Raw genomic sequence first — 27,936 nt, forward strand, 5'->3', positions numbered from 1 at the left:
CTTTTCTGCTTCTTATTCACACAGATGAAATGCTCAGTTTGATTAACACTTCTCTTTCATCCTCTTCATTAGGAGAGGAAAGCCACTTCAGCAGCCACAGCTCCCAAAAAGGACGCATGAATTAGAATCCACTTACTCCATAGACGGCCGCTAATTCTACACAATGGTGGTTAATGGTGGGAAGTAATGGGAAAAGGGTGTTTCTAATTGTTTCTTTGGACGATGCGGCGTGTGCTGTAGCAGCTGTTTCCTCACAGCGAACCAGGTCGTTCAAATGGCCTGAACAAAGTCCAGCGGCAGGCAGCATTGGAGGGCCTGCGCAACTATTCATTTCCATAGAGCACATGAGCAATAAATGCATGTAGGCGAGCCAATTTCCTCTGGCGAAGTGTCCTGCCGAGTGGAGGAGCTGGGCCTCAGCCGATGAGAACCACCTGGAGCTGAGGAAGTGATTAGGGTTGGCACCACTGTGAATGACAAGCTGTTTTGTTAAGGAGGATTGAGATGTGAGAGAGTAGGATAGCTCACATGAGTTGTGTTTGCTGGAGAAATTTCGACGTGTTCTTGTGAGAGAAAGGTCTCGGATATGGTGTTGTTCTATTTATTGTTTGATATGCGGGAATTATTTTAGTTACAGCATGTGTTTTAAGTTTTGACGCTGGTGCTGATTGTAGAGTTGGTCGGAGCGTGGGACATGCCACAACAGTAGGGTTGTGGGTTCTGCTCCCACATGGACTGCACACATACCAGCTTAGAAGTCAGAATAGTAAATACAGTGGCTAACCATGGAGAACACGAACATTTTGTCTGCACTGATGGGAATTTTATTGCAACCTCAAAAATCCGTCTGGATATATACAGAGAATGGTGATGATATCTGAGTCGTAAGAGGTTTAGTTGCGAATGGCCAACATGTTCTAGAAACAGACTGTTTGGATAAAAGCCCATCAAGTGGCATTCACTGTGATGTGTTGCAGCATTTCATAGTGACACTGAATAAAAACAGCCATCTCAACACCATCTGGAATATATTAGTCTACATAAGCTCGCCTTGGCTAGATGATCCCAAGCTTTCTTTTTTTACGTCAAGGCCTCAAGAGCAGAGATCTACAGCCAAAAACCTTTTTATGTATTTACTGTTAGAGAACTTGCTCTCGTCCGTAGCAATGACAACCAAAAACTATGTAACTACAGTCCTAAGTTGAATTAAACTGAGATTATCTTTTCAATAGTAATAAATAAAAGACGATAGTGCTCCTCATTTTCTTAGAGACAACCCTCTAGCCTGTGAGCTGCTCCACAGTTCATCTGATCTCATTCACTTTGATGTTTATTTGATCCATTAGTTTAACACGGCATGTCAGATTCTTCTCTGGATTCAGTGTGTATTTGTAGAAAAAATGATTGTGTGTGTGTCTGGGTGTGTGTGTGTGCCTTCTCATGAGTGTTACTGCCGCCGAGTGAATGTTGGCTTGCAGACATAAACTGTGATGCCATTTGATGGTGGAAATACAGTACATACCACTGAGGATTTTGTGTGTTTTTGTGTATGCGTGTAAATGTGTAAATGTGTAAATGAAGCTGAAGTAAGATAATTCAAATAATTAATGTGATGATAGTTATACTCTTGTTTGTTTTTTCTTCTTTTTTATGCTCTTATTACCACTGCAAACACAGTTTTCATCTTCCTTATTGTCCCCCCTTCGTTTTTCTTAGTTCACCTATTCCTTCTTGTCATTGACAATTTCATTTAAGAGATATGCATATTGTCCATTTAACCCCCTTTCTTTTTTTCTTTTTTTATGGGCTGTTCTGCTCTCCTGTCTGCTGCTGCCCAGTGTCCTCATTCATCTTTTAATCTCTTTTCATCTCTTCATCTCTCTCCAGTCTGGATCTTGGCATTTAAGCCTCTAATTGAGCTGGCGTCACTTGAATACTTCATGAAGCAGTATCAACAGAGAATCCCATCATTGTTTTCTGTGCCCTGTGTTTAGAGGAAATAGCCAAGTCTGCTCTGTGTGTGTAACAGAGGGTTTTGGAAAGAAGGAAATGGAGACTGTTGATTTTCTTTTCTCATTTTTTGTAATGTGAATTGCACTTTTAGTTCTTTATTGCAGTTGTAGGAGAGTAATGCATGATTAAAGTACTTTTTTCCATTTTTAAATACCCTTTAGAATATTAGAAACGCTATATTCAATGGTTTTTGAGTTAGACAAAAAGATACCATAAAAAGTAACATGACTATTTTCTAAACCTTTAGGACTTGGATGACAAGGCTGTTTGTAAGAAGAAGAAGCATTTTTAGTTGCAGCTTTGTGTCCAAGTTGCTTTTTTCCCCTCCAAAAAATTTAAATAAACTTAAATCAGTTTATACCCAGTTTCTTTCTTTTTGTGGGAAGTCATTTGTTAAAGACTGAACTGGATCAGAAGCATAAAAAGTGGTAGCCACATTGACTTAACGGACAGAGAAGAAAGCCAAAAGTCCCCAGAAAAGAGAAATGATTATTTGATTATCTTCCTTTTGAAAATGTAGTTTGTGCAATTCCTGAAATTGAATTATTAGTCAAACTGATTATGGGTTGTCATTTTAGATAACGGAGTGTGCTATAACAGACTACCTGCTTCTGGCTCTACTTATGTTTGCATAACATATGACACTGAATGTGCAGCTCCTTCACTACAGAGTGATGACTTGAAGTGTCATGTGGTTCATTACTCATAGCCATCTGAGGAAAAAAGTACTTACTGCGTGATTGAATGGACCATTTGTTTGTTACCAACTACCACAGGCCAACTTCAACAAATCAGATCAGCGAAGTGGAGCCATTTGGTAAAATAATGCTATAAGCATCTACAAAAACCTCTTAAGGAGCTGCAGTTGCCACCAGTAGCTGCCAGTATATTTGTCCATACTTGCAGAACTTGAAGTCAGGCTAGATTGATGCTAAAATGATCACGATTTCACTATTCACGCAAGAAACTGCACCCTCAGTTTCTCTCTTTCTCCAGGAACCATCCTTCCCTGATCCCATTCTTCTTTCTGCTAAACTCCCCCATTCCCAAAAAGTTAAATGAAGCTGAGACCTTATCTTTTTCCGCAATGTGTTTGACAGCTATCTGAGCTCTCCACTAACAAATCCCAGCACAGGCTTGCACACAAAGCACATATATCTTGGAACAAATTCTTGGCTAGCTACAGTCTGCTGCAGAGGTACTGATCAATCAGGATGTGAATGTGTGGTCTCTTTTTTTCCCCCTTTCCTGATGCAGTTGAAATCTTCACCTTTTGTGTGTGTGTGTGTGTGTGTGTGTGTGTGTGTGTGTGTGTGTGTGTGCGTGTGTGTGTGTTTGTGTGTGCTCTATTCGGAGTTCATTATCTTTCCCCAGTTTAGTTTGTCAGGTGAGATGCAGAGGAGGAAGGAAAGTGTGAGTAAAAAAATAAGAATGCCGAGAAAGAAATATTCTAAGTTCTCGAGTTTCAGACTGAAAAAGGGCCCACTACAGGATGCCCTACAGGCAACTAACATAGCTAACACACACACACACACACACACACACACACACACACACACACACACACACACACACACACACACACGCAAGAAACTGAAATATGAAACAGTGGCAGCACACATCAGCACATACAGTGCAAGATATAGAGCCCACATTCATAGACATGCTGACATGTACACCAAACTCTGTGTGTGTGTGCGTGTCTGTATATGTATAAATGTGTGTGTGCATGTCTTTGTTCAGTCTGGCTGTCCTCTTGGCACGTAAATCATAATGGATCTCATTATCCAGCTGGGATGGCTTGGTGGGGCCTGTCTGGCAGGAGATGATAGCTGGATGGCTGTGGGGCTGCCATAACACACGCGCACTCAAACACACACACACACACACACACACACATACACACAAGCCTTTATCCATATACAGCACTCACATTATTTAACTTGTGTAGCTACTGTAGGAGCATTTATGTCTCATTTTTGCAAAAATAATCTCAAGAGAAAGACTGACAAAAACATGAACATGCATACACACACCAGCGGACTCGTGTTGCATTTGCAACCAATCCAGACACAATGGACATTAGAGGCTCAGCTTGCCATCAGACAGAAGGGAAAGTGATGCAGAGCAGAGGGAGGGAAGGATGAAAAATGGGCCTTATTCTTTTTCTCCTTTCTTGCTGTGTTTCATTCTTTTTGTTCGTCATCCTTTCTTCTTCTGTACTGTCCATCGGTTGCTTAGAGGTCACGTTTGTCTCTTGAAATGCACAAGGCATTTTCTGCTACTTTTTTCTCCTTGTCACAGCACAGTCTCCCCTCACAGGATGTAAGCAAGTCATGAATCACACGTGCAGGCCATGCAGAACGCATTGGAACGAGTTTGGGGTGGGGGGGTATGTTGCGCCTCACTAAATCACATTTTGTAAGTGTTGTACACAAACACATGCAGCGCAGACGCTGTGGCCATTCTCTGCCGAGCAGTGCTGCTTCTTGTGCTGTGAATACAGGCGGAGCAGTCGGTTGCTCTTAACACGGTTAGGACCTACACTATTTGTCTGGACATGACCATTACCCAAGCCAATTACTGGCTGGTGTACAGGCCAGTCGCCAGCAACCTAATGTTTTCCTGTCATGCCTGCCTCCCCCTTCAAAACCCCTCCCTTTACAAATACACACATAAGCAGAAGGAGGCGGTAAAGAGTGGAAAAAGATAGAGAAGAGGGATGGAGAGCCTGGAGCAAAACTCCTAACCCCATCCGACTAGACTGACTGATACAGCTAATAAACTTTCATTTAAGCTAATGTTCCTTTTTTCCCTTCTTTTTTCTTCACTCCATTCCTTTGTCATTTCTTACCTTTCTCTCTCTCTCCGCCATGTTTTTCTTCATGATCCGTCTCTCTATTTTTCTGTCTAACCCTCAAAAGAAGGGTCAGTCCAAGCAATCGATGCAGGTAGTCCACCATCCGGAAGCCCAGTTATCCAAACAGCACACTACTCAATCACTCTGAACAGCAACACACAGGACTGCTGGTAACCAAGTGAGAAAGACACACTCTAATACAGCAGTAGATCTTAAACTGAACTCGCTTTATAAATCACATGCACACCCTGCAACAGCAGTAAATGTCATACACTGAGTTTTATATATCGAAACAAAGCCCACTGAGTCAACAACACTACATCAAAGATTCTGACTTGCTTATAGGAGAGGCCTTGCTACTGCCATCTTTGAATTCTTGAGATAATATGCTACTTTGATTTTCAGCTAAAGCAACCACTTTTCTTCTCCTCTATTTATAGCAGGTGAACAGGCTTTGTCAGAGACCACATTTGGCTCCGTATGTACATGTGTGGTTTTCCCTGTGATGGCTACTGTGTCAGTATGTGTTGACAGTGGACACGCTCTGTGTACAACCACACTGTTTGCAGTTGCTGCACTTTTACCAGTTTGGTTGCTGGGTGTGTGCAGCAATTTCAGATTGTGTGTACGTGTCTCTGTGGTGAGTGAATTCAAGGATTTGTAGGGGATTTCACAGCATTGTGTATGTATGTAGTAGTTATAATATATGTGGAAAACTGTGTGCTTTCTCACTGGTGCAGCTAAACAGGTTTGTTCTTATTCAATCTGTTGTGTGTGGTTTAAATGGGTATATGTCTCAGCATTTTGTAAGAGAGGAAGAAGCTTGCATTTCTCTTATTTTATTGCTTGAATGGCCTTCATTGAAACAGTCACAGCTGAGAGTGGGTTGCAGTTGACTGTGACCGGTCTAGATCTGTAGCTTCAGAAAACTCACCTGCAATAAATGTGAACTGAAGTTGTATTTTCCAAGTCTTACTGAAAAATGAAACTTTTTGCTTTATACTACTTGTTTGTATAACAAGCTAAAGATATATTTTTTTAGTTCTTTATTTTTTTTATTACTCCAGGTAAAGATTTCATCTTCAATATCAAATATAGTAAAAATGCCCATTGATTTTCCACATTTCAAAGTTATGTTTTTTTGTGTAGTTGTTTTTTTGTCAATTATTTAGCAGTTCTTTTTGAGCATAGTTGGATGCAAAGTATGAAATATTTATATAAGGAGAACATGAGCTGCTGAGAATCTTACAGCAGTTGCACACTGACTATTGCTTTTCTCTCTTTAGCACAGCATTTTCAAGCTCTATACTTTCGCCGCTATTTGGCAAAGTCACAAGTGTATTTTACATTGTTGCTGACATGTTTTTGTTGTTAAATTTACAGACTTTTCAAACCTTTCCCCATGTAAGCAACTAACAAAAAGTCTTGCAACCTTAAAGAAAACACACACATACTGTGTTTGTGGCACACACATGTGAAAGTGGCTCAGTGTTTCTTTGCACTGAAGGCAAAGAAAGACACAGAAGGAAGACATTACATCCATTCATTACCACAAACATCAAAATGCAAGGTGCAGCTCATTTGACCAAGTGAATGTGGTGACTGACTTCTTTTCATTGTATTCAGTGAGCAGACAAGACAAGACACAACACATAAGCTAGCATCTAAATTAATCCTTTTTTGTAATGAATTGGGAATCATTTTTAGTCTAATTGTGACCCCCAAGAAATAAAACTGAATTCTGTAGTATGAAGAGACTGACAGCACAAAACTAAAACCTAACAAACAGTAGGTAAACATAGCAAATCCGGGTTATTAGATGACTTGATGGCAGGGTATCTCTGTGCACATGCTGTCGTAACACACCACAGAAGCAGATTGTCAAGAACCAAGAAGTTTTGGTTAACAACCAACTGGTTCTGCTGAGGTTCTTTATCTGTAGAGTACATAGCATTCAGTACGGAATGCTACTGTGAGTATCCACTCAACTGCTTCATATACCCTTCATATAAATGTACAGCATTTTGGCATCCTGTTTTCCACCCAGCAACTTTCACATGTATGTTATCTTGACCACATTTCCATCCATAAAGGTGTAGCCTGACTGTCTGCTCATCCATCCAAAATGAAGGGTTTTTCTCTGGAGCAGGAGGTGTGATACAGTAGGTGAGGCAGACAGTCTTAGTATTTTTTAATAAGATGAGCAATAACAATAAATCCTACAGGCTAATCACCCACTCGCCAATAACCCACCCCCTCTGAGCCCCAAACCCAGGGCGATGCAGCATTACCCTGCCGCCGCCTTCTATTACACCATTCATCATGCGTCTTATCTGGCTGCTGGTTTGATTGAGTGTGCAGTGGGAGGAGTTGCAAATCCTGCATTCTCTATATCAGTGTGTGTATGTGTGTGTGTGTGTGTGTGTGTGTGTGTGTGTGTGTGTGTGTGTGTGTGTGTGTGTGTGTGTGTGTGTGTGTGTGTGTGTGAATGCTGACAGGAATGGAAAACTGCATTTGGAGGATGTGGGCACATGTGGGGGTATATGGGATGTATGAGTGTCAGTGTGTGCACAGCAGATCTTCAGGAGTGTATAAATCAAACCAGATGATTGTCCCCCCACTCTGATCTGCTCTGTCGCAGCAAGTGCATTTCTCTTTTTCCCCTCCTACCATCACTGTACTTCCTTCCTTTCTCCCTCCTTCCTCCTCTTTTCTGGAACAGATTTGTCCTGGGGAGGGAGGGGGTGCTGTATAATCTCCAGCAGCTCCTGGTGTTGGGAGACGAGCGACAAATTTTAATAAGCAACTGGGCGCTGTAATTTAACGGCCTGGGAGGGAGATTAGGCTGATTGATGCCGGGCTCGCCTAATGGTCCAGCCTACGGCTCCAAGCCCAAATTGGTGGTAATGAAAGTTTTGTGCAAATTGAGATGGAAGAAACTAAGGCATCCTCTCATCTCCCCTCACTCTCTACCTTCGTTCATTCTGCATTCCTCTCTCTGTTTCTCCGTGCCTGTTCATTTTCTTCTTTGCGCTTTCAATCTTTTTGACAAGGTGCGTCTTCTTCTCTCTTTCCCTTTATCATGTCCTCTCTCCCCCCCACCCCTTACTTTTTATCCCTTATCTGCTTCAACTTCCTTTTTTCAAGCTGTCCCTCATTTTCGCCATCATTGTTCATGCCCTCTTACCTCGTAGTTTTTCTCATCCTTTTTCATGCCTACCTCTCGCCCTATACAAATTGATTTCTCCTTCCTCCTCTTTTTCTTTCCTTTTCACATTTTTTCTCAGACACTCCTAACTTCGGTCAGTTTATTTACTTGTATAATGCTGACAACCTCATTTGCCTCCTCTTTCCTTTTCTCAACTATGGCCGTGGGTGGTGTGTCGTGAGTGTGTTAATGCTTTGCAAATGAGCAGAGTTGCTCCTTTGTTGTTAGGAGACATACATTTAGAGCTACAGGGAGATCTAGCTCCATATTTCTGTGTCTCCCCTTGTTTTTCTCGTTATTCATCCAGATCTGTTTCAGGTGTACTCCTCCTCTGCCAAGTATTGTTAGGTAGTGAAGATTGTCAGACACTGAAAAAGGTCTGGCCAATGTTTGTATAAATCCAGCACGCTGTTCCACTAGAAATTTCTACATAATTTTGCATATTTCTCATAGTGTTTTACAGTATCACAAATGCCAGTTTGGTTAAAATGAAATTGTCTAACTATTGATTTTGAGTTTGTTGCATTTCTGCTCTTTGTTCATGTGGTGAATAAATAACAGTAATAGCATCTGTGAAATCCGAAAAAGCAATAACAGAAACACAATCTTCATAAATAAAAAGATGCACTAAGAATGCATTTTTTATTTAACTTTCTTGCTGTGTATAGTAACATGAAGTTAGATTTCTGTGTTGGATGGGTGTATGTGAACTTGTATGTGGCTCAGGAAACTGAGGTCTCATAAGTCATGCATGTGCAAATCGGCGTCCTAACTAAATCTTCAACCTCCTTCCTCTGACCACCTCTCCTTTATGAGCAAAAAACACACACACAAATTTTAGAGAAAAAAAACTCTGCGTACTGAATGCAGGGAAGTGGAGAGTGGCCTTGGGGGGAGGGACAAGAAGTGAAGTGGTGTGGGGGTGTGCAGCACTTTTCCACTGGTAATGGGAGACTGCTGCACTGTTTATAGCATTTCATCTTTCACATGTTATAAAATCCCTTGAGAATGCATGGGATGTTGCAAAGTCACATGGGATTCTTGCCCCCACCCCCTCCCAGGCTTTAGCTGTAATGTGTGTACATGTTCTCTATAGGTTTGTGCATATGGTCTGTTTATGAGTGTGTGCGTGTTGATTCATCCTTACAATCTGCGATTCCTCTGTATGCACATATGTGTGTTCCAGTTCTCTTTTCCAAACAAGATAACGAATATCTCTGGGCACTTTTCAGTCTTCCTTTTCTTTTAGTCCTACGCAGCTTTCTACTTATGTAATTAAGTATGTAATTATGCTCTGTAATTATCTCTAAAGGCAATGCTAGCGATGTTATGCTCCTCCTCTGTTGCTCTCACCTTGAGTTCTGCTCTGATCTATCATTAATAGCTTCATTTCTCCCACTGAAGTGCTTGCTTTTATTGTTCAAATTGCAAGATGAATTTTTACACCAATTTTTGCTGATTGAAGTCTTTGTTAAAAATAAGGCGTAGGTGTTAAAGGACGTAAATGCTCCATCACTTTTAGAGAGTTTCCAGCATAAAGCAGGTACATGACCCCCCCCAAAAAAGAACCAAAAAAACAACAAAAACAAACCCCCTTCTTTCTCCTAGAAGGCCTCTGTTTAAGTGTGATTACTCGTGTTGCACAATGAGCAACCTTTTGCAATTTCCTGGATAAAATGTGAACAGGAAGAATATTTATTCCAAACCTGATCTCCAGCTACATGTGTAAATAAGCAGAAACCGTTTGTGACGTGTATCTTGGCAGATGGCAGCCCTTGTTGATTGCTAAGCAAAGTTTGTGGTGGAGTCCCAGACAACACAATATAATCTGGCCTCCCAAATTGCTGTAGCTTCCTACAGACAGTGCGGCTGAGGAGTTGGTAAGGGAAGTTTCAGGATGATGCCTCTGTACGCAGGAGCAGTTATGGTTTGGTACGGTTCACACTTGACCTGCCAAAAGTGGATAATTAAATGCTTCTTGGGAGAGCTTTTTTGTGCTTAAGAGGAATGGAAGGAACATTGAATGTGGCATAGGTTGTAAACTTTTAGGAATTCTTAGATGCTGGTTTTATTTTTATAGTTATAGCTTGTTTTTAAATGTCCAGTGGTCAGGCGCGCAGTCATTTGGACACTGTTCAGCATGTTGCACAAGTTTTAATGCATGTCTTGTTTGCTCTTTGAAAGCCAGGAAGACATTTTGGATCACAGAAACTGTGGACAATTCTTAGCTGCTCTTGCTATTTTCTCTCCCATTTTTGCCTAAGCAGATTTTGATTTGGGCATGTTTGTTTGATGGCTTTGTTCGAGATATGGAATGATCCCAGGCTATCCACCTCTCATGATGCATGCCACTTGAAGAGCAATAAAGTAGGAAACCAAGAGCATGTGAATAATCTCTGTTTGCTGAATGCTCTCCTCCCACCTCATAGTTTTATGGTGGAGGATGCTGAGGGATATTAAATGGGGAACGCTTTGAAGTTCCCCTTCGTATGATTGTGGGATATGTCTAATAGTATAAGCTGCAGGGGAGGGGGGTGGTTGCCTTCTTCCCTTTCTGGTTGCAGAGGATGCAAGGTAGGGGAATGAGGAGCGTATGGTGGGGGAGGAAAAGAGAAGGGCGAGGTGCTGATGGGAAATAGACGAATGGCGGGCCTGTGTCAGAAGTGGTCATGTGCAGAGGAAGGAGTAGGGGAGAATGAGAGAGGGAGGATGGAAGGAGGGCTTGACTGATTAACCTGTTTACCTCCCTGAAAATGCTCCAGGCGCCATTCTGATTAAACTTCAGTCTTTCATCTATCATCACCACGGCCAGCTTGAAGCTATAGAGCTGCCGATACCGACGGCGTCACAGCCATTAAGCTTCCAAAATGTGCCACTGCCACACCCTCCAACAACACTCCTAATGCTCTCAACCAGGAATAATTTGTATCTTACTATTCCTTATATTTCTCGCCATCTTTCTCCATCACATGCACAGGCTGTATATATGTTTCTCTTTGTCTACCCAGCCCAATGTGCCTCTAAGCTTCTTGCTCTTCAGAGCCACAGAGAACGGTACTCAGTCCTTTTCCTCGAATGACGCTCTTTCCCAACTTAAGGCTTTTAGCACCTCCAGCATAATACGATTACACCCGTTTGGGGATGGGATGTTGTCAGCGGCTTTCTATAAATATCCCTCCAGTGGAGTCACAGTAGCACTAGACCTGGACTGGATGCATCGATGGGCTGAGGTACATACAGTTTTCTGGCCACTCAAGCACAAATGTTAGCCTTTAAAAGCTTTTTGCACTGTTAAATGGCCACTCTATGTGAGGACAGTCGAATGGAAAGACAGAAGATGGGTTGGCAATTAGGTTCAACTATGGACCCCAAAGGTCATTGAAAAAGTTAAGAAAAAACATCAACCCCAGTCAAAGATCAGATTTCCCCTGCGGCTATCGATGTTCAGGTGCTTCTCTTCTAATTTTCCTTTTTTATTTAGTTAATATTACAATATACATGAACTTAATATTAACCTATAACTTAACCTTAATGTAGAATGGTTAGGTCAGAGTCATAGTTGCTTAGATAAAATTATTCATCTCAGATACATTGGTTTGTGTTTTTTGTTTTGGTTTTTTTTTCTTTTTTTTTTGTGTGTGTGTGTGTGTGTTTTTTTTGTTTTGTTTTGTTTTTTATCACTAATGGCCATCAGATGGCAACATACAACATTCTGTATGTTGCTTCTGTATTCTGTATTTCTTGCTTTAATCAAAGTAGAAAGCACAAAGTTTGTCACATAGCCTTATTTTACAAGACCAGACTGCCTCTTTGCATAAAAATTGTCACAGTTTCACAAAAAAATAACATGAACTCATTTTGACTGAGTCTGCAAGCATAAAAGCCCCTCTAGGTGTCACTGGTTAAAAAAAAAGTTTATTTTAAGTAAATTATTAGCTATTTCTGGCAGGCCTCATTTCAGCACCAAAATCTGTCCAGACTTTTGTTTAACATCATGTCATGTAGTGCTAAATCAATCACAGCATCAGTTTGTTCTGCATCTAAAAAACAGTATTAAATATAATTTTATAATTTGTGGTCTGTCTCCTTTTGTTTGTCTTCATGTCAAAATGTGTCTACGGAGACATTTACTTAGGCAAAAACTACCACAAAAGTAGTTTTTAGTGCTTTGCCATGTTTTATATTTCAGGACATGTCAGTTCAATATATGACAGAAAAATGAAGACACAGTCCAACAAGAAGTGTGATGTGAGAAGTCATTTATTGCTTATCAACCACTTGTTTTTTCCTAAGAACTGGTTTTGGTTTTCAAATCCCCAACAGAGCTACGTAGGCCATCTCTTTAAATGTCTCTTACAATACAAGCTCAGCCCTCCTCCTCCTGTATATTTCATTTCTGTTAACCACCATTCAGACTCAGTTCATCTTCACTAATTTATCTTGTATAGTTTTTTTCCAGCAACATGATATCTTAATATCACCAGTCTATAGGTGAGCGTTCTCTGGAGTGTTCATCCATGTTTCCAAACACAAAGTAGTATTTCTGAATGGTGATGCAGACAGGATTTACACACACATGTGCTCAGCTTGTTTTTTTCTTTTTATTATTGTAAGAGCTGGTGCCAGGTTGGTCTCACTTTATCTTTAATGCTCTCTCTTCCTCTTTGCCAATAAAAGAAAACAGAAAACAAGAACCTAATAGGCTTGAGTACAGTTCAGATTTGAACCAGGACTGAAAGCAGAATTGCCAGCTTTATTGCTTTGACTGTTTCAGGGCCATATGTCTGTTTCTCTTTGTATCATACTGTATACATTACTGTCTCACCAGATGCATTCTCGGGTACTAAGATTTGGGACAGATTGACTTGATGTAAATGCACTCTTGTATATGAAGGTATTTTAACTGGTACCCTTAAAAAATAAAATCTTGCCTATATCTGTCTTACTACATAAGTCTAAAGGAAATTAGATAGATGTTCAGTTGTGAGCTGATCAGAAGGTGCATGTAAACAAAATTAGCTTAGGAGGTGTCATTATCAGTCAATCCCAACACTAGAGGCAACAAAAGGGGTTTAGCTGATTTCACATCAGCCCTGACAGCTTATATGGTGTTACAGCAGCCTGTGATGGACTGATTTAATCCCACTGATGGTGCTTGTAAGACACAGGAAGAGGAATAGACATGTGTGCACACACATACACACAAAGTTGCCCCTCAGTCATGCATGTGCACATGACAGAGACTGTGTGTGAGTGTTAAAAGGGGAAAAAAAGAGGTCAGAGGGGCTAACGCAATCCCCTGGCTGCTCTCAAGGTTAATGTGAGACTGACAGGGGATGCTATTAGCAACCTTCAGATGGTTACCACCTCTAATATGCAGAGCTGATTCATCCTGGTGGCAACAGTGCATTAAGATGTAACAGCTTTATTCCCAGGTGTCACTCACCCCTTTAGATAGAGACTACATCATAATTTTACATTTTCCTATTAACTCCTATTGTCTCCACCACACTACAATGGTCCATTTAAGGGATAGGTGGTGCGGTTACTGCCTCATTCATGCAGGTCGCTCAACACTTCCTATATGTCATTATTCCATGTCATCCCATTGTCTGTTAATTGAAATACCACAGGCATTGTCTGTATGGTCCATTAAAGGGACAGAAGACCTGTTCCTGAGTGTCACTATTACTTTATGTGAAAGCTCATTAATTTTCAATGTCTGTGTTTGACTTATACGTACACACAGAGGTGGGGCTGTGGACGTGGGGAAAAAAAGGCCATCACAAGTCATGCAAGCTGGTACACTGAAGTCTTACCCAAACCATTTAAATCTCATTTACATTTTAATTTAAAGTCATTAAACAGATGCTCTTATCAAGCGTGGGTTGATGTTTAGCATTGTGCTCAAGGACATTTTGATGTGTAGGGGGGCCCAGTAAATAAGAGGCAGACGCAACTGTCACATTTTATGCTTAACATTTTTAAGAACCCATTTCATGAAATAATCAGAGTGCAAATTTGCACAAACTGGCAGGCAAATGCAGGAAAACTTGGGCTGTAAGTCATCTGTGCACAATAAAGTCTAAGAGTGATTCAAAAATAAATTCATAATCATTATACAGATGTAGGTTATCATTCAGCAGCAGTGAGGAGTGTACTGTGTCTCTTAGCTGTTTCACAAAATCTAACATTAGGTAAAACTGACAGCAGCGTTCATCAGAAGACTGATGATGCTGCTGTCTCACTGTCGACTGCATGTCAATCAATCAATTAACCAATCAATAGTCATCTGGTGACTGCCAAAGGACACTGGGGAAAAAAGTCCTCCAGAAACACTTAAATCAATTAGTTTCTGCCTCAGCCACAGGCTCACCCTCAGGTGTGTGAACTCCACGTGTCCACACACACACATTTGCACATTCCCATCAATGCAGTTGTGTATTTACATTTATGCAGACTTTTTGTGTTGATGTCACTACCTCCCACTCGTCCACGTGCCCAAACGCCCAGCTGTCAGAATGCAGTGCTGTGAGAAAGAGGAAAAATTAGTAAATTCTGTTTTTCCTCTCATTCCTCATCCTCCCTCCTCCTTTTTTCTCTGTCCCTAATGGAAAACAGCATTCCTTGACTGCCATCAGCAGCTATATGCAGCTACACTATAACACTGTTAATAGATAGGCCTGGCAGCTTATGGAGCCCATGCATTTTTAAATGTGATTTTATGACTCCTGAAGAGCAAGGAAAGGAGGAGAGACAGGAATATGGTTATTTGTGTCTTGAGAGAGTGTGTGCAGGGGGGAGTCTGTCTGGAACAGTTGAAAAAGTAGAAATGAGATCCTCTTAAGTAACACCGCCATACAGAAATATGCCATTACAAGTAGATGTCCTGCATGAAAAATCCTTCTTATGTAGGAGTGCATGCATGTTAACAGCAGAATAGAGTTAAAGTTAAAGTTCTGAACACTCACCATTACTTGAATTAAAAAAAAAAAACTAAACTAAATCATCCTTGAATGACACCAGATTCTGTTTCCTCCACACAACTACCAACTTGCATGCAGTCAAAGTCTGATCAGATGTGATTGGTCAATATTTACTCAGATTACACGTGAAAAGCTCCAGTTGCCAAGATCTTGTCCTTTGCTCACAGATTCTGGATATGCATTCGCCAATATCTGAGCTTTACTGAACTGAAAATGGGAAACTCTTTGGTTAGCAACTCAAAGACATGTGAAATACAACCCCGACAACATCCAGCTTTTAAATGTTCGTTGCCAAAAGGTTTTGGCACCACTACTTTAATCTTTGATAATGTATTGTGATTTTTATCCATTGTGTGCCATCTTTATCTTAAAAGAAAGATTATTGTTAAAGGAATAATCTCAATTTACAATTATCACGAATAATCAGCAATTTTCCAACACTATAAATGTGTAAAATCACATGAACACTCCTTATATATTTAAGTTTTATTTATACATATCTTTTGATGCAAACATAACAAAATAATAGAACAACAAAGTAAAGTAACCAAGAAGTCTCATTCCATCTAAATTCAACGTTGTGGTGTAAGACCAAACCAAGTCGTACATGATTACAAAATAGCAAATGACACGTTTTCAGTGTTACGTTAGATAAACATTAGCATCATTTAACCAAACCACTGTGCATTTAACTTTTCACAGTAAAAAGCTGGTGCTTGTGATACATATTCAGTGTAGTTCCACCTTTCTCTGCAGCTTGTAACGTCATGCTTTACAGGCTGTTAGCCATCCTCCACAACGACACCTTTTTCTTTTTCTTATTCTATAACCAAAAAAAAAAAAAAAGTCCAGCAAGGACGACTTAATCTATTAATTTGGAGGGAGTAAATCCTCCTCTGCCATAGTGTCCCACTCTAACACTCCTATTCTGCAACTCACACGGATCCAAAACAAAGCAGCAACGTGCAGATGTGGTGTAACTTGGTTTTCTTTCCGTGTGGTAGTTGCACTAATCTATTGCTCTGGTTAAAACATAACCTTTTATAGAAAGTCACGATATTGAGGGATCTTTACCATTAATTAATCCTAGAGTTTAATACCGTGAATAATTGTAGAATTAAGTTATTGTGACATCCGTAATTGTAATGATGGAATGGATTGACTCAGAGAGCATTTAAACAGATGAGTATCTTCCTCTGGATATTTGTTTTCTTTGTCTTTTTATTATCATCTTTCATTTTATGTCTTTTAATTCCTCTTTGCATCTTGCTTGCTTGTTTAGAGATGCTCATGCAAACGATAAACTTATAAGGTCATTCTTGCCATTAACCCTGATACTAGCCAGGAAGTGTACCAGTAAACAGAATCCAGCTGTTGTTTTCACATTTATGCTTAGTTTCACATGCTTCCAGATGGCCCATGGATTTACATACACAATTCATTGTGTGTGCATTTGCCTGATTTATGTTCTTAATCTTGCAGCTTTGGTATTTCTGTAGTGACCTCTGATCTGCACAGTCCCTCTCTCTCTCTCTCTCTCTCTCTCTCTCTCACTCACACACATACTGGATGGCAAATGAACGTGTTCTAGAAAGGTCGTAGCTGTTGACCTCCACTTTGTAGTATTCATCTGTGTCTGGTCTGACCTACATAACCCAACCCACTGTTTTATATAGGCATTAACACACATGAATACACACACAAATGCATAGTGGCATTGCTCTAAGTGATCTCACTCTGACCCACATATTCCTACTCATGGCCTGCCTGCTTAGCTGATGGAAGCGATGGTGAGCTATAGAAATATGCATTTTCTCTTAAGGGAAAGAATTGCATGCTTGGGGGAGGGGGGAGTGCAGGATTTAGTTTTCTTAGGGTTAATAAATGGGGACAGTGACACAATACAATGCGTTGCATCTCTGAATGCTACCATGTGACTTATGTAAACTATAGCATGCGTGCTGACGTAGAAAATATCAGTGCATATTGACATGTCTGCACAAACATGTCTGTCTCCTCCCGAGCAGCCTCTTGTGTTATATGAGGTTCTTTTTTTAGGATTGTTACTGCTCTGAATGAAGGACAGCACAAGCAGTGGTGGCTCTGGCCCTTACTGCTTTTCTTTATTACATATTTTTCTATGTGGGTGTTTTTTCCCCCTTGCTGTGCAAGGATGATAACATCAATGTCATGCAACATACAGGCTTCTGTCCTTGGCCTATTTTTGCATTGTTGTCTACAGTATTTTATCACTGGTTGAAACTCATGGACTCTGCAACTTTTTCTTAACAATAGTGCCACTGTCACTCCATCAAGCTGGCTTTCTCCTTTACAAAAACACAGACACACACCCTGTATACACACACAATGCTTGATGCTTGTATAATCAACTACCATAGTTGTAGCTTGCTTAAGCACACTCACTGGCCATGTTCACATTAGTTTTAGTACCCCTTTAATTCAGAATAAAAATTAAATCCTCTTTAAAAAGATTTAAAATGCCCTTGTAAACACCTAATTCCGAATAAAAGTGACCATTCTGAATTAAACTTAAATCTGAAGTAACTGGGTGGTTTATTCTGATTTTAAAGGTCCCATATTATACACTTTATTCCCAATCTGAGACCATTCATTAATATCTAAATGAAATATTTCCGCCATGGTATGGACAAATCGACCCTCAGTTTGAGTGCAGCGGCTTCTCTTCACCTCCCTCTTTTTAGCAGCTTCAGAAATGTGCCGTTTATGGTGGGCGGAACCCTGGTGGAGCAGCTCAGCTGTTGGCTCCGCCCATCGCATCGCCCGTCATGAGGTGATTGACAGGTTAGGCCTTAGCGGTTACTAGACGCTGATTACAGCGTAGTGAAGGATAAACAAACGCCGGAACACCGGAACCCATTCCTGAAGCCCCCATTACCGACCCAAACCGCGACGCACGGAGAACACAGCTAGCTACGCTCATCAATCTGATGCACAATGGCACCGGATACAAACAGTAGAAACAGTGACTTGGCTACATTTACAACAGTGCTAATATATTTTCAAGCTATCAGACTAATAAGGCCGAAACGATAAAATAACTGCCAGCTCTTACCTCTCCAGCTGTGTCACGGACAGTTGGTATTGAACCTGGCTTCAGCTTCAAACGGTTGGCGAAGCCTGCTTTCCATGCCCCCATGTTGTGGAAACAGTCCTCTTTGAAATGCTGGCCACAGACATGCAAAACCTTTGGAAGTTTTCCGGGTACATTTCCTCCAAAAATAAAATTAATCCACTCAGTCCTCGTGGGTTCAGTGGATGGAAGTAAAAAAAACGTTTTCGTGTTCATTTATGCAGCCACAAACAGAACAGTGCTTCTGTCGCTTAGCCATGTCCGCTAACGAGGGTTGCCGAAAAGGAAAAACACTGGGCGCTAGGTGATTTTTAGAGGGCGGGCTTTGAGAGCCGGTAAGCGGGTCCATCGCTCTGTGGGGAGTGGTTATTGTCCCTTATGACGTCTTAACGTACAGGCTTTCAAACTCGCTCAATTCAGCGCTTACTTCCCTAGAGGTGGAGCAGGGGGGAGAGAGAGCGCCTGAAAGAGTTTCACACTTACGGGTCTCCTACACATGCGGGGGGACCAGTATGACTGTTCCAAAACCATTAAAAAGTGAATTTTGCATAATATGGGACCTTTAAATCTTAATTGAACAATTCCTCGATCATATGTACGTTCATTCCACATAAATTAATTCTGGTCGTTGTGGGTATGCTCGTTCCCTTGTCCTGTTACAGTGAAAAAATTGATCCTATCCTAGTGTTGAGCTGCTTACTGGAACTTAGGTGGTCTTCCATGTTGTAGCTGAAAAGAAAAGAACTGGAATTTGTTTTCTTCTGGTAGACATAAATACGTCAGTTACAGCCTTTTCAAACCCCCAGATCTTAAGCGGAATTTAATAAAGCCAATTAAATGTGTTTTCCATGTAAACTTCAATTCAGAATTGCTGTTTCCTTGTAAACACCAAGGAGAATACTTTAATCCAAATTATTTAATTCTGAATAATTAATTGCGAATTAAAAATCATCATGTAACCATGGACATAGATAAATATTTTGCTGCATAGAAAAGAAAAGTACTTGTATCAGCCTTGTTAAGCCAATATGGTTTGTTTATAGGTTTAAAATTGCTGTTCTTGTTGAAGTTTGCTGTAAGTGTCAGAGATCCCCTTCTTAAGAGGGCACGCCCGCTCTTAAGAGTTCTTGTTTGATCCTCCAACGGGCAAGTGGCGGTATAAACAGGAAGGGGCCCTGTGCTTTAGTGCGTCATTTGCTCTTGTGTCACTGGATCTTCTGTGCTGAAAATGTGCTGAAGTGTTTTGTATAACATTGTCAGGCAGATATCCTGGATGGGTACACAAAGGTGACACAAGCTGAAGGGCATGGCTCATACAAAAATAAAGAAATAAATTCACCGTGGATTGTGTGCGTTAGCCGCAGGAAAAATGAACCTCCTCTTGAGGCAGCTGTGTTCTGTTTTCTTTTATAACAAGAGTGATTCAAAGGTGTGTACCCATATATAATGTATATTTATGCATATGAGGCATGACAGCTTAAGTGTTTTGCCTGTAGAGGTCCTGTGTGTACATGTACACGTGTGTGCTTGTCAGAAATATGGACTTCATTTGTGTTGGACCTCTTCCACGACCTGGATTAGGGTTTGAGGTAGACTAATGAAGCAAACCCACTCTCTCTGACACACACAAACTAATGCATATACTTGTGCTTGATTTTGTATTTTGGACTCATTCAGCCCCTCAACCTTGTAGAAAACAGTGAATTTTGTTGTCAGCCAAAAAAGTAGTAGACTCTCTGCTTTTACAAGTATTATTAAGTACGTCTTCCATTCAGTGATGTCTGATCTTATAGTCTTGAGCCCAGTTGGTTTTAAATAGACGTAAACATCATTAAAAGTTTTTCTTTTTATGCACAAAAGAATAAAAACAATAAAATAAAATAAACATACTGAATGCAAGTCCACAGTTATTTGACCATTCACATTGTTGTTCAGGGTTAAACCTACAAACCAGATGTTTTCACGTCGTCACAATGGAACATTCTTTAGATTCAACTACTGCACAATTGATCACTGATGCGTTTTCAGTTTGAATTGTAGTTTTTTTTTTTTATACAAAACATCTCAGCATATTTGAAATCTTGTGAAATGTAGTTGTAAGGAGATTTTTCAAGTTGTTGCTTTGGTTTGACCTGTGCATGAGCAACTCTTCTAGTTAATCACACGCAGTTATTAAAAGCTAGTTGGCTTACATCTGTATAATCATATAATCACTGTATATAAGCATAAGTCTGAGGTTTGTACCTCAGATGTAAATAATTAGGTGTTTTTAGTGTCATATACTTCATCACAGGCCTTCTCTGGTAAACACAATCCCCAGGCTGAACTTCAAAGAGAAGTATCTGTCTCCATTTCTTATTTCTTTTTGTTTATCAAAGTCTAGTTTATGCTTGTCTAGATTTCCACCCCAGACCTTTTTACCTTGGGAAACCCTGCCAGTTGTATATAAACTGCCATGAGGATTACTAATCATAAGCCCTTCTACCAAGACAGGGCCTGAATCAATTGAGATGGTTCAAGAACTTGATAATAATAATGGGGGTCTCTTCTACAGAGGTCTATCAAGCATGACCAGCTGAGCGACTCAGGACTTGCCGGAGTGGCTGTAAGTCCCAGCTGTCTGGGAAGCACCTGGGTTATGTTGCTGGAATTAGAATTGATACCATGAGTGAGATGGACTTTTTCTCTAAAAGGGACACAAACTCTACTATTTTTAAGTCAAAATATCAGGATGAAAATATGTTCTAACTTTAGGTTTTGCCAGATGAAAGAATCATAAGAGATGGCTGATGGAGCTATAAGATAGGGATTATCAAGATAGTGCCAGATGGTTGATAAGGCCGGACTGAATAAGTGAAAGAATAACGTGCTGCAGACCCAGACCACAGGACGCATGACTTCATCAGCACTGAAACCTCAGGGCTTTCTGCTCCATGTTCTGTTTGCTCTTTGCTCCTCATTTAGTTGTCTTCATGGTCTATTCTCTCTGATTTAGCATTGCTACAGAATGTCTTTTTCCTTGTCCCTTTCCTCCATCTGAATTACTTCCCAATCCAGAGCACATTGAACATTTTACTCCCTCCCTCTAATAGCCCGTTTCCCCCACCACCACCTCTGCAGCCCTCTCACTTGGCTCCCTTCCCTCTTCTCTCCCCAGTCTTCTCCCTCTCACCTCTCCACTCTCTTCATATTTCATATTAAGCAATCCTTTCCATGGAGCCAGCTGTGTAAACAATAGAGACCAGCCCTTCATGTTTTCACAGAGCAGGAGAAAAATGCCGGAAAAAACCTAGATACAAGGAGCTCGCTGCACGCCGTCCACACGGATGATCTATGGCCCTTTGTCTCTCTCTGACCCCCTTTGAGCACGAGGGAGATTCTCTAGGCAGATTTGTTGTTTTATGCATGTGTGAGGCTAACTGTTAGGCATACAGGACAGTGTTTATGCGGGTAAGGGAGCTTTCTGTTACCATAGCCCCCTGCAAATATTGACCAAGCTGAATAACTACAGTGAGTAGCTCAAAGGCAAACACTGCATGTCATAGTTGGCCAAATATGCCTTTTGTTTTGTCCCCAATTGCCTTCTTACCAGAAATAATTTCTTATCTTCACAAGTAAACCTCACTACCCTGATTTAATGTTTTCTTTATATATTAAGAGATCAATCTTTGCATTGTCACATGCTGATGCTCCATATTTAGCAGAAACAAGGGACAGTAACTCTTCTATCTGTAGTTCTATAATTTGTCTATCTGTACTTCAAGCATCCTGTTTTTACGCCAATAGTCCTGAAAGTTGCTCGTGTTTCAGGGATGTAACTGTCTTCCTTTGGTGGTGCATACTTAAGGGTTGGCAGGCAACTTTATTTGTAGATTTTATTGACTTAAGCAGACACTATTCAAGAGTGCCTGTGTGTGCAAGTATGTGTGCATCTGTCAAGGTTTGCTTTTAGTGTATGTGTTTATAGGTCTGTATGCATGCATGCAAGTGGGCAGATGGTCCAGTTCTGCATTGACAGCCATGGTTGCGCCCATTCTTTGCAAGGATAGCATACTACCCTCTTCCTCTGACACACACATACACACATACAGCTCATCCTCGGGTTTATTTTTTTTGCAGGTGCTGTGCTTGCTGGCATTTGAGATAATTAAAGGCTGACCTTTCTGAGGTTAGCAGAAATGTCACCCAGCCGGCTTCTCTGACAAGTGGATTCACCCTATGGGGGGCCTTGGCAAAACGGCTAAGGATTCGCACTGCCACGGATGTGCACTTAGCACCCTTTAGTCTTCTTGAGCCACCCTCTCTGACTGACATCAAGAAGTGGCCCCCACCTCTTGCTCTCTCTCACCCACAGCACATCAGCTTGCTGTGATTCTGACCATTTCAAGACTACACAGGTGGAAGGAGCACTGAGTTGGAAGTGCTGTGGGATCAGATAGTTTGGAGAAGCACCACTCTTATGCTGGGAGACTTGTAATGAAATGGATTACAATATCTTGGCTGTAGAAACTAAATTAATCTGGATTGCAGTAGTTCATTTTGTACTTGGCAAGCCCTTTTCTAATACCTGGAACAGGGTCCTTGAAAAAGGTTGTAGTGATTTATGTCAAAGGTGCAGCCATTTTTCTCTTGCTGACTTTCAGCAACCCTAAATTCAGTTAGTCTGTCAGCATTTTAGTATGGAAAGGCCTTTCTGTGTGCATCTACTGCTGATGTTTGTTTATGATCCTGCATTATTTCACCTTTTTGCCAGATTTTTATGCCTGCACGTCATTAAAGGCTGCAGTTGGATGAGTTGTGCTTTGGATTAGCCTTCTGCCCTTTTGTCGTTGTGAAAATATTTCTTAAAGGCTTAAGTTCTAAAATCTGTGCAAATGTTCACTGGAACCCAATAAGGAATTGATTACAGTGTAATAGTCAGGTCAAACTCATTTTGACCTCATAATAAGTCACCCATAACTCAGTTATTAATTTATTTATTCTGACAAAATCTCACACAAATGTCAAATTGGATAAAACAATGAAGTGATGACATTTTATGTGGAAAAAGGTCAACTGTCAACTTCACCTTGGCATCATCAAGTGCTGTAAAAATACATTTCTGGTCTTTTTCAGCAACAATAAATACTCAGGAGCAGAAAGAGACTTGGCTACTTTTCACATTTGGTAAAATTCTTAAACCTGTCAAAGTTTATATAACTACTCCCACACAAAAACATTTATGTATTAATCTACCTCTTTGCTCAGTCAAGAGTTGACTTGTCAAAGGGTCCCGCTCAACCTTTGACACCCTTCACCTCACTAAATATGTTGTTTACACTTCATGCAATCCCCACCCCATCTGAGCTTGTGATGTACAGTAAATGCGGGGTAGGCAAACACACTCCCAGGGGACACACACATATGACATGCATGTGTAATTTTGGGCATATCTCTTAAACACTTTAAGGAGCACACGTATGTAAAAGACTGTATTGGTCTCCTGCTCAATCACACACTTGTTGATAGAAATGTGTGTTTGTCTCATGCATGTGTAGTACAACACTGTACCTATCGCAACACATACATGAACCATGTAGTATGTACACACATGATCATGCATGCACATTTGCTGCCACATCCTGTCTCACTTCAGACGTAAATATCCACCCACGCTGCTGTCCTCATAAAAATTTGAATGCATCAATTCGTGCTTGAGCAGCTTCCATAATGTGTGCCACTGCACAGCCATACGGGTGTGTGTTAGAATCAACTGTGATGTTTAACGACTGGCATCGACTCTACCTTGCGTCTCCTCACTGGCAATCCCACATGCAGTTGTTTCAGACTTTGCAGTTAGATTTGTCTTATCTGTCTGAATCTCAAATGGTGAAATGTTACAGATGGTTACAAATATAAGTAAATAAAACTGTGTTTCTATCATTTAAACAGCAGGCATATCAGGCATATTCCAATGACATGCCTACAAGGAAAGTATCAGCATAAAAAAGTGCTGTGTATCATGATAGCCATAGACCTGATGCTGCCTTTATTGTGCTTTGATATTTGCTGCCTTAGGCTGTTGTAAACTGAGCTACATAGCTCTGAAAATTCCCATAATGATCAGTTCTCTGTGGTGTGTAAGTTTGCACGTACAATTGTGTAATGCAGTTTTAATGCAATAGCATTCCCCTTAAGAATGGCTAGAATAGCTAACAGACTCATGTTACTTTGAGCCATCTCCTGTAATCATGCCTTATATAACATTATCAGAACATGTAGCCAATTGTACTCAGCTCAACGGCATTAACAACACAGTAATGTGTTGTGCAGCTGCCACTAGCTGCTCTTGACACAGATATGTAGTCCAAGCAGGACCCATATGGATAATTGGTCAGATCCTAGGTGTTAATGCGTGCATACGTTTATACCTGTGTGGTGTTAATTAGGGTGCCAGTCACACTGTTTTCTGTGACTTTGACAACAACTGGTGTCTGTTTAATTTCTCTCCCTGACCCCTTTAAACTTTGCGCGCTGTATTCATGTAAGGATCCATGTGTGCAAGCGCTGATTTGCGTGTGCGTTCGCATGTGCACATTTCTGCATTTATGTGCACACCAGAGTGCCTCAGTATGTCATGCGTTGCATTTGCTGTCCCCCGTGGCTGTGTTTTGCGTGTTGTATGCCAGTCTAACCTGACCTCACGCTGCCATTTGCTGCCTTATTCTGATTATTAATTTAGTGTTTGCTGTCAAAACCAATCTCAGTCTCTCATGTCCCATAACCTCTAACCTTTCGTTCTTTGTGCCTGTTACATGTCAAAGGGAGTTAAGTCCAAGTGACCCAGATTGTTTGTTTATTTTTCATTCCACTGTAAGCAATTGCATACATTCCCTCAGGAGCTGCCCTACACACGTCACCTTGCTTGTGAGCTTTTGAGTGTTTTAAAATGATTTAGAAACAGGTAAATAATTTGTTATAAATATTTTAAAAGATTTGCATTAATGACATAAATCTGGGCCCCGGCGCCACCATTGCATCACAGCTTAATCTGTGACTTCTGAGTTCTTTGTATGTTTATTTTTATGCTATAGCCTTTCATATGCTAGCTGTATATGCATACATAAAAAGCTTGGATGTTTCTTCATCCTTGTTTGCTTTTTTGTGTATTATTGTTTGTATTTTAGCAGATGAAATGTGGTCAAATGAGGAACAACTGAGGAACAACTGACTGTACAGCATTATGCATTTGAACTGGTTATTTCAATGACACCTCTGAATCAACTGTGGCCCATAGCGAACAGAAATACAAAGGGCAGTACCTGCTGCTGGGATTCAGCTGTGTACAAAAAGACTGTGGTTTGACATGCTGCATGTTTATAGTAGTGCATGAGTATTTCTTTGTCCTATCCAGTGTGGGATCAGAGTACACAGCTGTTTGTGTGCACATTGATAGGAATGAGCATGCAGATTGCGTGTTAGCAGCTTTACGCAATTTTGGTGTCATGCGTGCCATTTTTGTTGGAGATTATCCAGATCCTCTAAGTGCCTTGATTCCTCGCATTGCGGTGTGTGTTTGATCTTAGTGCCTCTGACCGTGTGTGTTTTGTCATCATCACTGCTGGCAAAGGTAGGTTACACGGCTGGATCCTGCTCCAGTTCACATTGTAGAGGCTGAATATCTGCTGCAGGCATGCGTCAAACTTCAGGTGTTATTTTAATTCTTAGAATCAAGCTTCCTTATGCCATAACTAAAACTTAATAATGTTAGAGAAATCAAAATATTTCAGATTATTTGTGTCATTTTTGTGTTATCCAGCTGTATATGTCTCACGTCATTAATGTTACATTTAAACAGAAAGCCTTATCATTTTATTCATTTATCACAACTTGCTATTTGTTCTATAAAAAGCTTCTATATAATGCTACCTTACTCTAAATTAAAAATTATGTGTGGAAAAACCTTTGGCTTCCTTCGGGTCTTACTAGTCTGTTGCTATCCCTCAAAACAAATCTAACCAAAGCTGGCAGTTCTTCAGCCACATAGCTTATCCTAGCTGGTTTACTGTGATGCCAAAAAGAATGAAATGTGGACAACCACGAAAATAATGTGAGAATTCAAAGCAGCCTCTTACAGTACCCACATATAATGGTAAAGGAAGTGGTCCATTTCCAGCCTGTAGGTCTCCCATTGTCCCAGAGAGCTGTAGCTCCACATTAACAGACTCAGCACAGCAGAGCCTTTGGCCTCTGGGTATAACATGAAAAATATATCTGACTTAGTCTGGCATGGAGCCAGTTTGGCATGTATTTTTGTCAGTGGTGATGCATTTTATATCATTGCACTAATATGCAATAAGGAGTATATCAGGGTTATGTTCTGTAATAGTAATGGTTGAGTCTCTATTGTAGAACCAGACATAATATCTTAAAGGCCATTTATAGTATGTTATAGGTTCCTGAAAAAGGAAAGAGAGGGGCTTTAAAGCAAATAAAACTATACCCAACTCCCATGGGTTTTAAAATACTCTGTAAAAGCTTTCAAACTAATACATTCCCACCCTTCCGCGTGCACTCCCTGATGACTGCGCACACCAGCTCAGTGTAACAGGGTGAACTCAGAGCACTTTGGCAATGAGTCATTTTAAATATAGATGCTAATAGATGGCTAATCCCATAAAATGAGCTCTATGCCTTCATCTGACTTTACCAGAATTTTAAACGTGGAGAAATATAGCAAGGTGCATATAGTCTCACCTTATTCCCTCATTTTCTGAATCCTTTATGAGTCTAAGCATGTACAGAGGAGCATTCTGATAGTGAAGATGCAAAAAAGAACACCACAAAGTTTTAAAACACGCTTCTGTAATGTATTTCTCTTTAAGTTTGTCGTTTGTACATAGCTGCCGCCCGCCAGCACGGCCCCTCTCGCCTGTCATACACAGATGCTTTATACACGTCATGCAAGTGGGAACAGGCAGAGAAACATGTCTGACTTGACCCCTCCTGCTTTACAGGAGTTCATCCATGATGTTCTGGTGTCATTCAGGCTGGAGTGCCACATTCCTGAGCTGTGCTGCTCATGCAAAGACACATTCCTCTTTTTTCGGAGAGGTTTCTGCATGCATTTGAGTGCCTTTTTAGTTTTACTGCAGTGCATTACATTTACTCATAAAGAGGTCATAACAATAAAAAAAAATAGTTTGCACATGTAAAGTCAAGCTCTTTTGAAAAAGCTTCTCTCATACTCTTGTATATGTTGTGATGCTCATGTAATGTTTTCTGGTATTTGTGTTCTTTGGGTGTTTAGTTGTCAGCTTCTCCTGCTTTTGTGTGGTGATTACGGGTCTGTTTGTTAATTTGGGAATGGAAATCTCGAGTGGTTCTCAGAATGACACCTTGGGTCTCAGCCCCTGCCTTCTGCAACTGGTGTAATTAGCAAAGTTTTCCTCTGTGTTGGCCTCTTCATTTATATTTTGGCTCACCTCCCACTGTATTTGTGGCCTGTCACTGTTAATGAGCATGTGTATGAGCACACGGAGCTGTGAGGAGACTTCGCACACCCACTGTTTTCCTTGCAATTTTAACACTGCATTAGATAATTAAGGAGGATGGGGTGTTTTTGTCACATTTCAGATGAGACATTACCATTAATTAGCATCAAAAGAAAGGAACACTTTTGCTCAAGCACTTAAGTACAAAGGGAAGTTATCTTGTTACCTTGTCACTGAAGCACTAAACAATTTCTCCCTGTGTGTGTGTTTGTTTTTGTTTTTTT

General features: G+C 40.6%; 1 protein-coding gene across 3 annotated transcripts in view; it reads left to right on the forward strand.

Moving 5' to 3' along the window:
• The window catches only part of raraa (retinoic acid receptor, alpha a), a 134,721-nt gene that overhangs the window by 33,410 nt on the left and 73,375 nt on the right, over positions 1–27,936 (forward strand). The window lies entirely within an intron of this gene.

This window comes from Melanotaenia boesemani, chromosome 21 (assembly GCF_017639745.1).
Source record: "Melanotaenia boesemani isolate fMelBoe1 chromosome 21, fMelBoe1.pri, whole genome shotgun sequence".
Taxonomy (NCBI): Eukaryota; Metazoa; Chordata; class Actinopteri; order Atheriniformes; family Melanotaeniidae; genus Melanotaenia; species Melanotaenia boesemani.